This window comes from Trematomus bernacchii, unplaced genomic scaffold (genome assembly GCF_902827165.1).
Source record: "Trematomus bernacchii unplaced genomic scaffold, fTreBer1.1, whole genome shotgun sequence".
In the NCBI taxonomy this organism is placed as follows: domain Eukaryota; kingdom Metazoa; phylum Chordata; class Actinopteri; order Perciformes; family Nototheniidae; genus Trematomus; species Trematomus bernacchii.
In genome coordinates this window covers 845,902-860,940 of record NW_022987698.1, presented here as the reverse complement: position 1 = coordinate 860,940, position 15,039 = coordinate 845,902, and the positions used below count along the sequence as shown (strand labels likewise).

General features: G+C 40.9%; 1 protein-coding gene across 1 annotated transcript in view; it reads right to left on the bottom strand.

Annotated features, from left to right (window-relative positions):
* foxj3 (forkhead box J3) overlaps nucleotides 1-12,187 on the bottom strand; it is a 69,147-nt gene extending 56,960 nt beyond the window's left edge. The window contains exon 1 of the mRNA XM_034138914.1: nucleotides 11,891-12,187. The gene's annotated coding sequence lies outside the window, so the exon portion shown is untranslated. The remainder of the gene's footprint in view (nucleotides 1-11,890) is intronic.
* Nucleotides 12,188-15,039: the final 2,852 nt, after the last annotated feature.

Sequence of the window (15,039 nt, the reverse complement as noted above, 5' to 3'; positions counted from 1 at the left end):
TAATACATTCACACAAACCCTGGTATAACACAAACAACAAGCATTTCAGGATGCTAAACTTTCGGAAGAATTCACACAAAAGCCTCATTACATTCGCTAACAGGGATGATGATGCAGCGGGGGGGGGGGGGGTTTCACACCTCGTCTTGGTGGTGTAAAAGATAAGGCTAATTAGCGTGGCACCATTTGCATCTTCACCTCGGTGTTTCCACAGCGAAGGGAAGGGAGCAGCCGCAGCGGGCTAATGAATGTTTGATTTGAGAGGGAAGACTTCCTGTCACTTCCAACGCTCCTGACATACCCTCTCCTAAATCCCTTACATTTTTTCGTGCTCTGCTATCTGGCTCTGCTATCTGGCTCGGCTGTCGGCGTCTTACCTACCTACCTACCTACCTTCCTCTCCCCTCCCCCCCCTTCCTCCACTTTAAATTCCTGAGTTCATCCCCCTCTCCTCGCCCTACCACCACCACACAGGCTGCGCTCATTACAGCAGATTTGCATGTCTGCTCCAGAGCAGTATGAGAGGAGATGAAACAGAACTCCCAGTGCCTCTGCAGAGCTTCACTCATCTGACAGAAAGAGCTCCACCTTGGGCCCCAGACACAGCCAGCAAACAAATGCAGGCTGCTTACCAGGCCACACACACACACACACACACACACACACACACACACACACACACACACATACACATACATACATAAATACACAAACAAATACAAAGCTACTCCCCCAGAAAGAATCCACACTGCACTATATTCAGTTTAAATATATCTATATTCAAGAAATAAATTGAAAAACAGAGGTCTACCTTCCAGCCTTTGCTCCCCTTCCTGTGCATTACAAATCAAGTGTGCTCAACTGAGAAGGATGAGACCATGAGTTATGGGATGGAGCCATCGGTCTCCATTCACAATAAGGTCTCACACACCTGAGACCGATGACCGGCTTTTTTTTATGTGCATGACATTGTTTTTCAACTGGTCCTTTCGCTATTTAACAGTCTATGAATACACGGGGTACAGCTGGGGGATCATTCTAAAAGACACCATCTAAAATCATATCATAAATACATTCTATAATGAAATAACTCAAGTCTTAACAAAATCAGTCAGATCTTAAATACTTGAGAGCTTTTTTGTTTCAGGGTAATGATTGATTCAGTGCTGTAATGATTAATCAACCAACTGATTAGACAATTGCCAAACATTTGTACTTGCTGCTAGTTTAACTTTTTTAAATAAGAGGATACATTTTTTTACATTATGATAAATTGAATAGCTTTACATTTGACCAAGTTGGTTTGGAAACAATGATCAAGATGAAGACATTAGCTTTGCCTCAGGTCAAATATTATGCACAGAGGGTGCAGGCTGTTCTGACCTTTTTATATATTAACTCTCTATTTTACTAAATATCAGTCACAAGTTAACAAATCTAAAGTTGTTGAGCAGAAGGTGAGTTTCAACAGCAATGACTAAATGTCACATACTTTACTAAAAAAAGAGCAAAACCTCCAAAAAGAGGAAAAAGTACATGTTCTGTTTTTGAATGAGGAGCTTTTGCTCAAGATGACTCTTAGTGAAAGTGGTGAGTCATGTGCCATGAGTCACTGTGAAAGGGAAGAGCAGAGAGACCTACAGTGCACCGTGCGCGCTCCTGACCAGACCTGTAGTGGTTCCTGTGACTATGGACTTCTTTTTAGAATAGCACCAAGCCAGAAAAAATAAAACATTTAAAGTCTTAAAGTCCATATCTTCTTCAAATGGAAATTCTCAAACAGACTGCGCTGCTCCTTATTTTGCACTTTGAGATGCATTACTGCCTCTTATTGAGAAGGAACATCCTCCTCAGTCCTCTCTGACTCACACTCAGCAGATAGACTAAATAAAGAGAAATTAGAAATGAGAACTTGGACACTATTTTTGATTCATAGCTTTCAGATCCATATTCTCAGAAAGTTGTATTATGAGAATAGAAACCTTTCCTCAAAACAAACTTCTGTACAGATATTAACTGTAAAACCACAATCTGCCGTGCAGGAATATAAATGACCTCAAATGTTTTCACTGCCATTCAGAAATGCAGTTTTGGTATTTCACATTGAAAGTTTTTTCAGAGGTTTCACTATCCCTACGTAGAAGCTGGTGACGGTTGTGGTTGAGGACGCTTTGACTGATGACGTGAGTAGAAACCCACTGCAGCCACAACAACTGAAAGCCAATCATCAAACAGGTAAATCCCCCCCCAATGGAACATTATGTGTAATATGCCTATATCTTTTCTTGGTTTCTGAAATGTTGGAGGTTTAAAACCCCAAATGTTAACCAGCATCGTATTAACCCAGAGCGCTTCGGCTCTTGAATGTCACAAGATAACCCTGCTGCATGTCAATAGGATAGTGGTTCATTGTTGATATTTTGTTTATATTAACTTCATCTGTAGGGATTTCTTTCTGGGACTTTCTGTTATTGAAGCTGTGTAATAATACATGATATTGTATTACACTCAAACCGCCGTGATTCATGAAGTAAATGTGGCTGCAGTGTTTGTTAGAGATGAATAGATGATGGCAAAGCTGGGAAACATTTTAATCTCTACTTTAGGCCGGTATGACAATGGGCTAAGTGTGACTCAACATATTCAACACTCCATGCAATGCAATGCAGTTCAACAACAGCACCAAAAAGGACATCCTCCAAAATAATCAAAACCTCTCGAAAACCATTTAACGAAAAACTAAACATTATAATCTTCATGACGGGAGGCTTTGTTGCATTAGACTGCATTACTTTCATCCAATGCCATGAGGCAGAGATGTTTCTAGTAAAGAGGTACACAAGTAGCTGCCATTTGCAACTTTAACATATGAGGTTCTATAAAGTCATATTAAAGTTGAATTCTGTTTATGAAATATAATGGGACACTTAAACGTCTCTTTGTGGGTTCATTGTGCATAACTGCCTTTCACCTCTACTTGAAATGCATTTAAAAATATGGATTTGGACGCAGCTCATCATGGCTCTAAAATATATTAAAATGTCCTGTGACTAAAAATCATATGTTCAATTCTGTGGGGAATAATGTGTGGTGCTGAATCACATTTCTGGGAGTGAGCAGATTGTCTGATGGAGCCAGGAACTGAATTTACAGGCACCAGTATCACCAGTGATTATGTGTACTAGCCCTGCTTCTTATCTCAGTAGCAGTATTCTAGCAAACCACACAAACCACAAATAAAAGGACGTGCGTTTGTAACAGACCAAAAGAGAAAATACAGTAAAGTTATATAGGCAACTATGAATGTATTGAACTGAGAAATGTCCTGCTAGGTTTCGAATAAAGTCACCAGGAAGATTACACGGAAAACAAAATGGCAGAGTGGAGATCAAAGTGGTTCGACGCTCGAGCCTCTTAAAAAGTGGCAAAAATATCACAACATTTATTGGAGAAATGACAAGAGAAAAAGAGCTTTTCAGAGGCAGTCATTTCAGATGAGTAAATGGGGATTATCAGGCATAAACCGAAGCAGCAATCAGCATTAACCAAAGTCCTCTCCAATTATGGTCACTTTTGTCAGAGCATCATTTCGACTTTCCTCGACTGGACTCGCAGAAAAAAAGGCAGAATTCCGAGCGCTGTGAGCTGTGGAACTTAGCTGCAGTGTGGTCGGTCTTTACATTGCACATTAAGTCATTAGAGTGTCCCTGCTCGCAGTCCCTCCCTAACCCCCCCACTGTACACACCAGTCACAAAGCCTTTCAGACCCAGCTCTGCCTTCTGCATCTTAATAAGAGGAGGGAAACCAGAGGGAAGCGAAGGCATGGCAGCCTTTGAGAGGAAGCCGAATAAATGACTGAACACACACCCTGGGGCGGGCACGCCGGGGGGTTTCCAAGAGGTCGGAGCGAGCGGGGCCAATCGTGTCAAGACGGAGGCGGCACACTAAAACAAAACTGACATATCAAAGCAGCCAAGCCTTGTTTAAGGGAAAAGAGCAGCGAAGACACTGCATTCAGCTGCACAGCTTGATTCTGCTTCGATGAGAGACAACACAACCAAAAAACGCCAATTAGTGATTAAAGTGGAAATTCCATCTACTGCAAAGCGGCATTTTCTTCCAATGAAAAACAAGCTCAAACCATCCGAGATATCCTATGGCCTTTGATCCCATGCTTGTTTTCTGTTCAGAGGTATAGACAAACTGTAAACCAGGCATTAGGGAGACTGCTTCTGTAACCAAACATTTCATCTCCTCTCCATATCATATTTAAGAGCAACTGTTCAGACTTAAACCTTGCCAGTACAGACAAACCTCTGTCATTACTAAAGCAAACTGACTAGGCCTTGAGGCAACTTTCGCTGATTCGTGTAAATAAATGCTTTGTCTACAAGTACAGACCATAATCTCTGACAACCTGGATAAACTGGCAATGCGCAATATAAAAGCACACAGAGATTGCAGGATTATGAGAGCACTTAAATTAGTTATATTTTGAAATGAGCTTGTTGAGAGCCAGTGTGGCCTTAAACTCAGTTTGCCTATAATGAGATATCAACTGTTTACCACATATCTTCTCTCCTTGTGATAATGAAGGCATTCCTGGGAGCTTTCCGCCATGCTGACACAGCCTTTAGGTGCTTATATCCAAAAATGGGTGCATTAAGTGCATTTTAATTGACTTATATTTACCCACTGTATTGTCTTGCAAATAAAAAAGATCTTCTGGCACTCCTCGAAGACTTAAAAAGTAGGTCACTCAGTCTCCTGTGAGTCATAGATGTTGGCAGGGGACCAAGCAGAGCAGGTAAGGGAGCGAAACAGCTCGAGCTAAGAAGGGCCTAATGGTTTACTGATACCGTTTCATTATTATTAATAAAAACATAATCAACTTTACTTACAACTGTGCATTTTTTGGTACAATATAATATCAGGCAAAATTGGATGCAGAAGTTAAGGAAATGAAAACAAGAAAACTGTGTCACACACATAGCTGCATTAGCACACACACAGAGATCTATATTGTAGTCAGGCCTCCCGAGGAACACTTATGTCTAGTTATGTGTAAACTCCTCCACATGAGTCTTTACATTCCACTATACACTTTAGTAGAGCTAAAGAGATGTCTCAGATTGCAGGTGTAGTCTCGCTTCTCTCCAGGGCCACAGCACCTCAGCAGAGGGGCCGACACGCGGGGTCAGAGCTGGCCATGAGATTTCCAAACAGTTTTGAAGGCGGTGACTCAGCCTGGTTAAAGCCGTCGGTCACACAGCCACCCAGGGACAACCACACTGATGTGCAAGTCTCCGGCCCTGTGACTGACACACCGATACTTTCTTAATTACATTGGGCAACTGGCACTAACCACGTTGCCTCGGCCATGGAGCCCCTCCTCCAGCTAACCCATCCGCCCTCTCATTCATCCACCCTGAGGGAGAGGCATGCAGGCCAGAGGAAGTATGACTCATCTGAGCAACAAGACGCATTCTTCTGAAGTCTCTACAGACGTGTTGTTTGCTAAGTGAAGAGCACAGGAGAGTAGGCGCAGAGAGAGATAAAGAAAAAAGAGTGAGGGCTCATAATTAAGCAGTAATTAAGAGACTATGTGTGACATGTCTTGGAAATGATTGGTGCAAAGGGAGTGAACTTTAGTGTGGGTTTCCTGGTCCACACACACACACACACACATATCAACGTTTCCTCCAACTCCACAGAGAGAATCTTTGGCTTCTGTGAGGGGTTTTCTGAATCACAGATGGAGACTCCAAGTACTACATCTAAGGATAATCCATCAGGTTCCATGCAGAGAAAGAAGTGACTAATGACGACAAGAGAGAGGTTTATGATGTGCAATTCTGCTGAGCATGCAAAAGGACAATGAGGCATGATGAAGACATATGAAGAAAAAGTGTTTAATCTAACGGATCCACCGCGGCTCATTCCCAACACCACATCTGCAGAACTTGGCACTCGCCCCTACAGATCATGAGCCTCACACACACCACATCACACACAGTCTCCAACTTTTACATGAAGCTATTTCTGGAGCGGCCCACATTAACATTGTCTGCAATCACAAAACAAATGAAGAGGCCACGCACAGCCTCCAGGTCTGATCCACCGACACACAGCTGTTGAAATGTGCCCCGTCATGTGATTCCATGATGAATGATCCGTCTCCCACCAGTTTACCATCAGCAGTGGATGATCTTGAGTAATGTGGGAGTCAACCCTGTCTTCAAGACTCCACTGTTTAACCTTACAAAAGCAGACTGTGGATTTGATTAGACATCACCATCTCTGAATTTCTTCTCAGAATCTGCAGATTGACATCCAAACATGTGAGAGTTTGCTGCACATGGCACTGTACACAGGGATAGGGTAAGGTAACCTATGGGGCTGACATCATTGCATTGCACACTTCCTTTACAACTACTTCCACTGCTGCAGTATGCAAGCAAGTACCTATTACAGCAGAGATTATACCATCAAACCTCACTGTCCATAGGCCTATTAAAAGGAGATCTAATTCACTTTGGGTTCGGGGTAACACTCTATGACCGTGGATTTTTGACTGACAAGACAACCCTGTTATCTCTTTGAATTAAGAGTCACTTAGTATATCTAAAATCCTGCTGAACTCGGACAGATTTTCATTGTTTCTCTATACTCATGCATGCCCCAACCACCGCCTCGCGTATCATCTCATTATCAATGAAGTCTAGTTTATGGCCGAATATACATCGTCATGGTTTCATATTTAAACTGCCTTGAAATACGTTCATTACAAAGAAGAAAGCTGAGAGTACCATTTGGGGAATATAATGTTATTAAATTGTGATATCTCTACGGGATTTGAGTACAGGTGTATGATCTGTCATATAGAGCAGCTATGTGTTTGCTGAACTGCACACAAAGCTGCATTATTTAGCCAGTTGTTGGTGCTATCATTTTTCTTTTTCTTTTTTTTTTAAATATTCCCCGTTTAAAACTGACAGAAGGCCCCCATGTCTTTTATATTAAAACGGTCTCTGGGTATTTTGCCGTTTCACCTGGATGTGCATTTTGTATCAGCCACAGGAGCCCCTGTATTGATTCAAACAGATACCAAATGATGAAAGACACCTTCTTATTACCTAAGCTGCGTCAGATTAGCAAGCTTCTTTCGCTGCACACAGCTCGAAAGCCTTCTAACAGTGTGATCCATATAAGCATATCAACTGCTTCTACGCAGTATGTGCAAAAAAGCTTAAGAGAAATACACTGATATTGATGGCTTATCAGAACTCAAGGATAAAGCATACAATAGGGTGACTTGTAAAATCCTTGAAGGCATTGAAAAGTTAAGCAGGTCTTGGAGTAGGTCGGTAAAATCTCAAATGACACAGCATTGCATTTATTCTAAAATCTTTTGTTTGAAATGTCATTAAGCACTACATTAACTCCCCTTTGATGTTGGGGGGTTTGTAGGCCTTGACTTCCATTGCAATTCCCTCCAACACATGTTCTATTATTACACAAACACTTCTTTTCATCTACCTTACATCTTGATGCAGAGATAAGACATAACCAAACATTGAAAATAGACAGCGAAGGTTGAAATGAGTCAGAGAAACCGCAATGAACTACAAAAGTCACCAATATATACCCCAGGATCCTCTCCTACAGTGCACTGGTGTAGGTAGTTATAGTAGATGCCCGAATAGAAAGATGGGCCCTGATTAGTCCGGGTGGGGAAATACAGGGCTAAACACTTTCAGATAAAACATGTTCTGAGCAAATATGCCGATAATTCGACTCGGTTGAATTAAACATCACATACTCCTTTCACTGATTCATGTCCACATTCGACTCCAACCCGGGAGTATGGAGCACATAGGACTAGTTCACTGACAGAATCAACTCAATAGACTGGGAGGGGGGGGGGGGGGGGGGGGGGTCGGTCGAGGAGAACTAGGCAGTGTATTGCAGGATGAATAAAAAATGAAAGTGTAGTGCTTCAGTAAATTCGCTCTCTCCATCCCGTGAGGAGGGGGAGGGGGTGCTGGTGGAGTAGAGGCTTGTTTGAAAACTGAATGCTGCATTCCCACATCCACCCATATCCAGCAAGGGGCTCTTTAAAAATTCATTAATTTACAGCAAAAATAGATTAAAGCACCCAGCTGAGCAAAACTCAAAATGTGGCTCCGGAATAACATTAATGATAAAACATCTCCCTCAAGCCTGGAGGGGGGGGGTTCGCCTGAAGAAAGAGTACTGGCTTCTTTCACCTTACAGCACCTTGAGAATAATTTATTTTCAATCATTACTAAAATAATGCATTTCTAATTGTCATTTTTAATTACGCTTTTCTTGGGATGGGAAAAAAAGGGGCAGAGGAAAAACCTGCATAAACTAATTAAAATCCATCCAAGGATCTGCCATTCCCATGATGCCATGCCAATGTCATTCTATTCACCATTTGATATTTCAGCTACAGAGACTCAATGACAGCTGCTCCAGGCTCCCCAAAAACGCAGAGAACTGCAGTTACAGTAATTGCTCTGGCCAGCACTAAATGAGGTTCACTTAAGTGCAATTATCCCCCTCTGATCTCTCACATAAAGAGACTTCTTTAACATGGAGAAGTGGGCTCACACAATGTGACTGCAAACAAGATTCAAATTGGAATCAGGGAGGCATTTCCAGCAGATGAATGGCTTCATAGCTCATCTGCATTCTAGTGATGCACAGCGTTGCTAATGAAGACTGAGCCAGACCTTTCTCCCCAACACAGCGAGAACAAAACCTCCCACTGGATATAAAAGCACAATGCGGGGAGACATTTCTAACAAATGTGTCCAGTCATTTGGCCTGGGCTGCATTAGAGGTCACCTAGCCTCCATGCAGAGTTAACAGCGGAAAAGAAAAAAAATATCCAGTGTTGTTTTTGCCCAATCCAAGGGGAAAATGCACTTGATGATGGGCGATGAGGTAAAACGAACGAAACCCCCCAACCTGAAATAACGCTACATTTCACAGCAGAGAGGAATGTATGCCACTTTGGATTGCGACCAAAAATAATTGTAAAAAAAACTAGAGAGAGGGCTTTGAACAACAGCATCACGGCTACGCATTGCCAAAAAAATATAAATATATATCAGACGTCCTCATGAATAAATTGCCATCTGCCAATGGCTTAACACAATAGGTTTTCTGCCTAAAGGGTTAAGATATGGCAGGTCTAATAGGGGTTGCTACAGAGAGTACCTGTTGGGTGCAGTCCAACAACACAGGGTGGTGGGGGGGGGGGGGGCTGTGATGGGCGTTCATATTGCCACAGGCAGAACTACCACCAGGAGTCTGATAACTGCATCTCACGGATGGCCATTTGAATAATCACTTCAACAAGGGGAGAAATTAAAAAGCCTCTCAGTGAGAAGGGGCTAGGGACCACATGCTGAATTCCAAATGAGGAGCTTTTCCGATGTAGAAAAACTGTTCTGAAGTCCCTCTACTATACTGGCACGCTGACCCTTGCCACCCATCCAAATGAGCTTCATATCATGTCACTATTCTATTAAATATATTAATTATACTATCACCTTACAGACGATGACAGAGTATTTTTTTATTCAGGGATGATAGATGAATGTTCTAACTGGCGCCATACACAAAACACAGGAAGACCTGGAGATAAAGGTGTTTTTAAACCATTAGGCAAAAGACTGCTCAGAGCACTGCAGGCCAAAACCACCATTAAAGAGAGGCTGTATCACATCCTCCCATCCACACTTTTAAATGCTTACTGTAAGGATAAACAGATGTGTGATCTTCTCTATGTTATATTCTCCACTGTTTAATCCAAAGATTTTTTTAAAGCAGGTGACCCATAAAAAATGTAAAAAGGTAACACTGTTCAATTTAATTTGATGAGAATAGCAAATAACCACTACTACAGCGGCTTAAAGCGGACCGAAAACATGCCAAATCTAGCCTTTAAGTCAAAACACCTCGAGTCATGATCAAAACTGAATAATTACATCGCTAATGGAATTGAAAGGATGCTATAAGTCTAATGAACAAATTCTAAAAAAGGTGTGTGGGCCGTATTCATGTTTCTGCACACAGTATGTAAAGGAAAGCCAGCAGCGGCTGCAGTCCAGGTCTATTGTCTTACAGCCAGGCAGCATACAACAGCAAAATGTCACTTCCGATGTCCACGCCAATTATTCCACTGCAGCGTTTCACATAGTTTTTCAGTAGACATTATTGCTTGTAAAACACTCTGAATTTCATGATGGCATCAACGATTTAGACTTTTCCTGTGAAGGAGTTGGGGTGTATTTGCATGTTATACGGAGCTAGGGACCCTGTAATAAAATGCCAATTCATATAAACTGCACATGGAGCTTTACAGAGAACAGCAGTAGGACAATTCAAAGAATAAGACAGAACAACCAGGTACTAGAAAATAATATATATAAAGCTATTCTGGCTCTGCTTACCTGGAATGGGGGAACATGACAACTCAAACACCATGTGTCTTTCTAAAGCTGCATGCACAGATATTCTGATCCAGACAGCTCGCTGTAGGCCTGCTATTTAAAGGATGGGTGATTAAGCAAACCAGGTCTGACCTTTGATTGTGGGAGCTGACTAACGCTATGGGCATTTTGTTAGTTGAAGCAAAACGTCTGGCAGGGTCAGGTTATTTTTGGGGGAATTTATAATGGTTTGTTTTAGTCATAAATTGAATAAAATTGGGAGTATGATGTGATAATATTCTCAGTCGGTTCAGTCGCTAAAACAACAACGTGACTTCATTGATAAAACTTGCACAAGTTGACAGCGGGGCATATTAAGAGTGCAGTCATCCATCGTCTAATAAAGGCCGTTAGGAGAAGGCAAGGGCACCGTTTTGTATACAGCTGCACGCAAATGCCACAGCTATTTAGTTTAAAGTCGTAGCGTTAACTAATCAGTGCATCACACACCAACTGGTGAAACATCAAAGCAGAGAGACATGCCCTGAGAGATGTCTTGCACTGCAGGTCCAAATGTTAAACTGCAACACAGTCTGTACCATCTCAGGGCAATCCACAAGGGTATGCCACCAGAGGCAAAGACACAGTCCGAGGTTACATTCAGTTGCAGACAATTCACCTGAAATATGCTTTGCACTTGTTGATTGTCCAGCCACATGACAGACCTGCGCCTTCTCATAAAGATCGACTAGTTTTCCATACGAAGATCATTATTTTCTAGAGGAATTTACCAGCCGCCTGAGAAACAGACGATTGACAGACGAGAAAACACACTGCAACAGCTGTGAGTCAAATACCATCAGAGCATGCAGGAAAGGCAAATGACACTAGGTTTATACACACACAGTCACACACAGTCAGTCACACAGTCACACAGTCACACAAACAAAAAAAGCTAGCTAACGATAGCTGTTGGAGGGCTGAGATAGGTCATTATATCCACCTATTGCGAGGGAAAAACACACGCACACACCTAGTCCTGGCCCAGGAGAAAACACCGACAACGCTCAGCTAAAGTTAGCTGGCTACCAAAACTGGCTAGCTAGCTGTCAAAGTTGCCCTGTCAGTTGTCACCGGTTGCACGGCGGTGCTAGCAGCGGGCTAACGCCAGAGCTGTCAACTTGGAGAGTTACAACAACACGGCCGGGGTGTACTAACACTGACCACGGGGAAACACGGACTGCCTCTCTGAGAAAAAAGGTGTCCCCCGCACCGCACGCCCCGCCACGGCGAGCGGAAAGCCGTGTGCCAAGGCCTGTTCCCCGGGCTCAATCCCCACAACTTCAGTGCAGCTCACTTCCCCGCTAAAGTCGTCCATTTCGTGGGCCTTAGTTCAACTTCCATGCCCGTGTAGCTCACTTACTCTGGGTGAAAGCTTGCTGTGACGGCGGCTGTCTGTTAAATCCTGTCGGTAGTTTGAGAGTAACTGCCCCCTCCCCTTCCTTCCACCTCCTCTTCTTCTTCAGCTCGCAGGGGCTCCCCAGGAGGGTCCTGTGTTATTGACGTTACCGTCCTGTGCAAAAGAAGCGCTGTAGCCTTAGCTTCACCGGTGAGCCCGCGGTGCCGTGGTGTCCCTCTTCAGCTACTCTCCGCCTTCTCCCGTTCGCCTTTCTCTCGGCGGCCGAGCCAACATCCGGGACTCTCCCCCCCGTTTGGTAAGTGCCCGGAACTACTTTCCCATACGACGACGCACATGAAGGTTTATTTTCTCCCTCTCTAACCACCCCTGCCGCCACAGAAACTAGCGCGCGGTGTACGCACGAGCCCCAGACAGTGTTGTAAAGTAACTATGTAGATTTACTAATCTACTGTAATTAAGTACACATCTGAGGTACTACTACGTTACTTGGGTATTTCAATTGTGTTGCTACTTTGTACTCCTGCCCCACTATAAATTAAGAGGCAAATAGTGTACTATTACCTTTTGTTACTTTGTAGATATGGATCAATGATTAAAAAACAAACAAACACTTAAATAAAACTTGAGTTACACCTAGATTCAATTCACATGCTACCCATAATTAAAAATGGTTCCACTTTAACAAGATTGATAAAAACATTAATACATAAAAAAAAGAAAACATATAATATATGATTCTGAAATGGGCCAATCTGCATAATGAGTACTTTTACTTTTGGAACTTTAAGTACATTTAGATGCCAATACTTTAGTACTGTTACTTGAGTAACATTTTGAATGCAGGACTTTTATTTGTAACAAAGTAATCATACACTTAAGTATAGTACAAGATCTGAGAACTTGTTCCACCAAACACGCGCTTGTCTATCAACAGTGTTAGAGGAAGTACTCAGATATATAAGTAAAAGTAAAAGTAGTGATACCAAAGTGTATAAATACTTAGTTACAAAAAAAGTCCTGCATTCATAATCAAGTTAAACTAGGCCTATATCAAAAACATTAGAAACAAAGTAATAATTGTGCATATATATTTCAGAATGATTTAATATAATTGGATTATAATTATGTAATCCCTTTATTGTAATAGATGGTGAACGAATGTTACTTAATGTATACTGCTTTGTAGAATATATTATGATAGACACTACATTATAAGTTGATTTGTAATGTATTAGCAATAAGATTATGTAAAGAAACTAAAGTTATTAAATAATTGCAGTGGAGTAGAAAGTACATTATTTGCTTCAGAGATGTTATGGAGTAGAATTATAAAATAGCAGCAATTTGAAATAATCAATAGGCAAAATTTCAAGTGCCTCAAATTTATATTTAAGGACTCAAGTAAATGTACTAGGTTGCACTTCACCAGATCCTATCAATAAATCTATTGATTAAAAAAAAGCGCTTATTTCAAGGAGCATTGTAACTGAATATAACCCAACACGGTTAATATCTTAGGACATAACCTTTTTAATAAAGAAGGAAGAAGCACACAAGTTCTTAAAACAGTGTTACAGAATAAAGGGAAAGAAGTCCACATGGGGGCCACTGTGCAATGAGTCACCTCTTGTAAAAGGTTTTACAAGTTATAATTAAAGGCTAATAAATCATTTTAATTTTCCAGTTACAAGCCAGGAGAACTTTTGGGTTGTCAGGTTTGTTAAACATATCTGTGACTGGTGTCCTTCTTGGTACAATGCATATTAAAGTATATTAGATGATGTTAAAATATGAATACGTTACTTGAGGTGCTCACACTTTCTAATAAGCGAAATTGAAGTCTGCAGTTATACGTGTAAGAGTCATGGAGACTATCTGATCATGGGTTTTTTCTTTCTTCATAATAAAATTCTAGCTTTAATCTAACAACCAACATCTTTGTGAACCACTGTGGTTTTTCTGATTAAATAAAAGACATGCTCCACTGGCAGATAAACAGCTTAGAAGAATTTATTTTGAATTTGACCACCTGGCTACCTAAAAGGTGTTCCCTCTATAATCTATTTAATTGATCTGTCATTAGTGAAATCTTAGTTCATTGACCACTAATAAATCTATTAGTAATAACTTACAAACATTTTAATAACGGGAATTATCTTAAAGTTGTACAGATAAGAAAAAACGTATACAGAAGCTGATAAAGGATTAAGTATTCTAGTCCATGATCTAAAAAGATCTCTAAACTACGCCATCCACTAAATGCAGTTTGAAATAATGTCCTAAGTTATTTTATTGCCTAAAACAACAACAATTAATTAAATAGGTTATATTTCCCTCACCATGTCTAACTCTTTATTGAACAGTGGAAACTGAATTCAAGGTAACTTAATATACCTCTACATTACCGGATTACATTTTTTTATTTTTGTCAAGGACATGACCATCCTTAATGTCCTCACTGGACAGTGAGGTCTAGTGAGGTCTAGTGAGGTCATGCTGACCTGTCTTCATTTTGTTGTCTTATCTCCTATAATAGAGTTACAGGTTTTATTTGATATGTTCAGTTAAATTATCAATTTTGAATACTAGTAGGATATCTGGTGTATAAAATAAGTTTAAGTAAAGTAGCAGGGACGATGGATGTGTTATCTCTATTTATAGCCAATGTATCTTTGTAGTTTCATTTATATTCTACAATCTTATCTTTTTCGTATTTTATTGACTTTTGGCCATTTTATATTTTACCGTGGTGATTTTGTTTTTATAAAAGTAAACATGCATGTCCACAAATTGAGTGGAATCTAATCTAGTTAGTGGACCAAATCAATCTACGCATTAAAGAAAGCAGCCATGCTTAAGTGATGTGATCGACTCTTCAGCAGGGCAACAGCGCCTCCTGTGGGTCATTCAGGGAGCCTACAGCATTTATTTGTTCAAATGAAATTATGAAACACATTTCGACCTTTTATGTAGCCTCTCTAGTGGGGACATGTTTCATTTTGTAAGGTAACAAGCAGTGGTGGAACAAGTATTCAGATCCATTACTTGAGTAAAAGTACCAATAAATGATTGTCAAAATACTTCATTACAAGTAAAAGTCATGCATTCAAAATCTTACTTAAGTAAAAGTACAAAAGTATTATCAGCAAAAT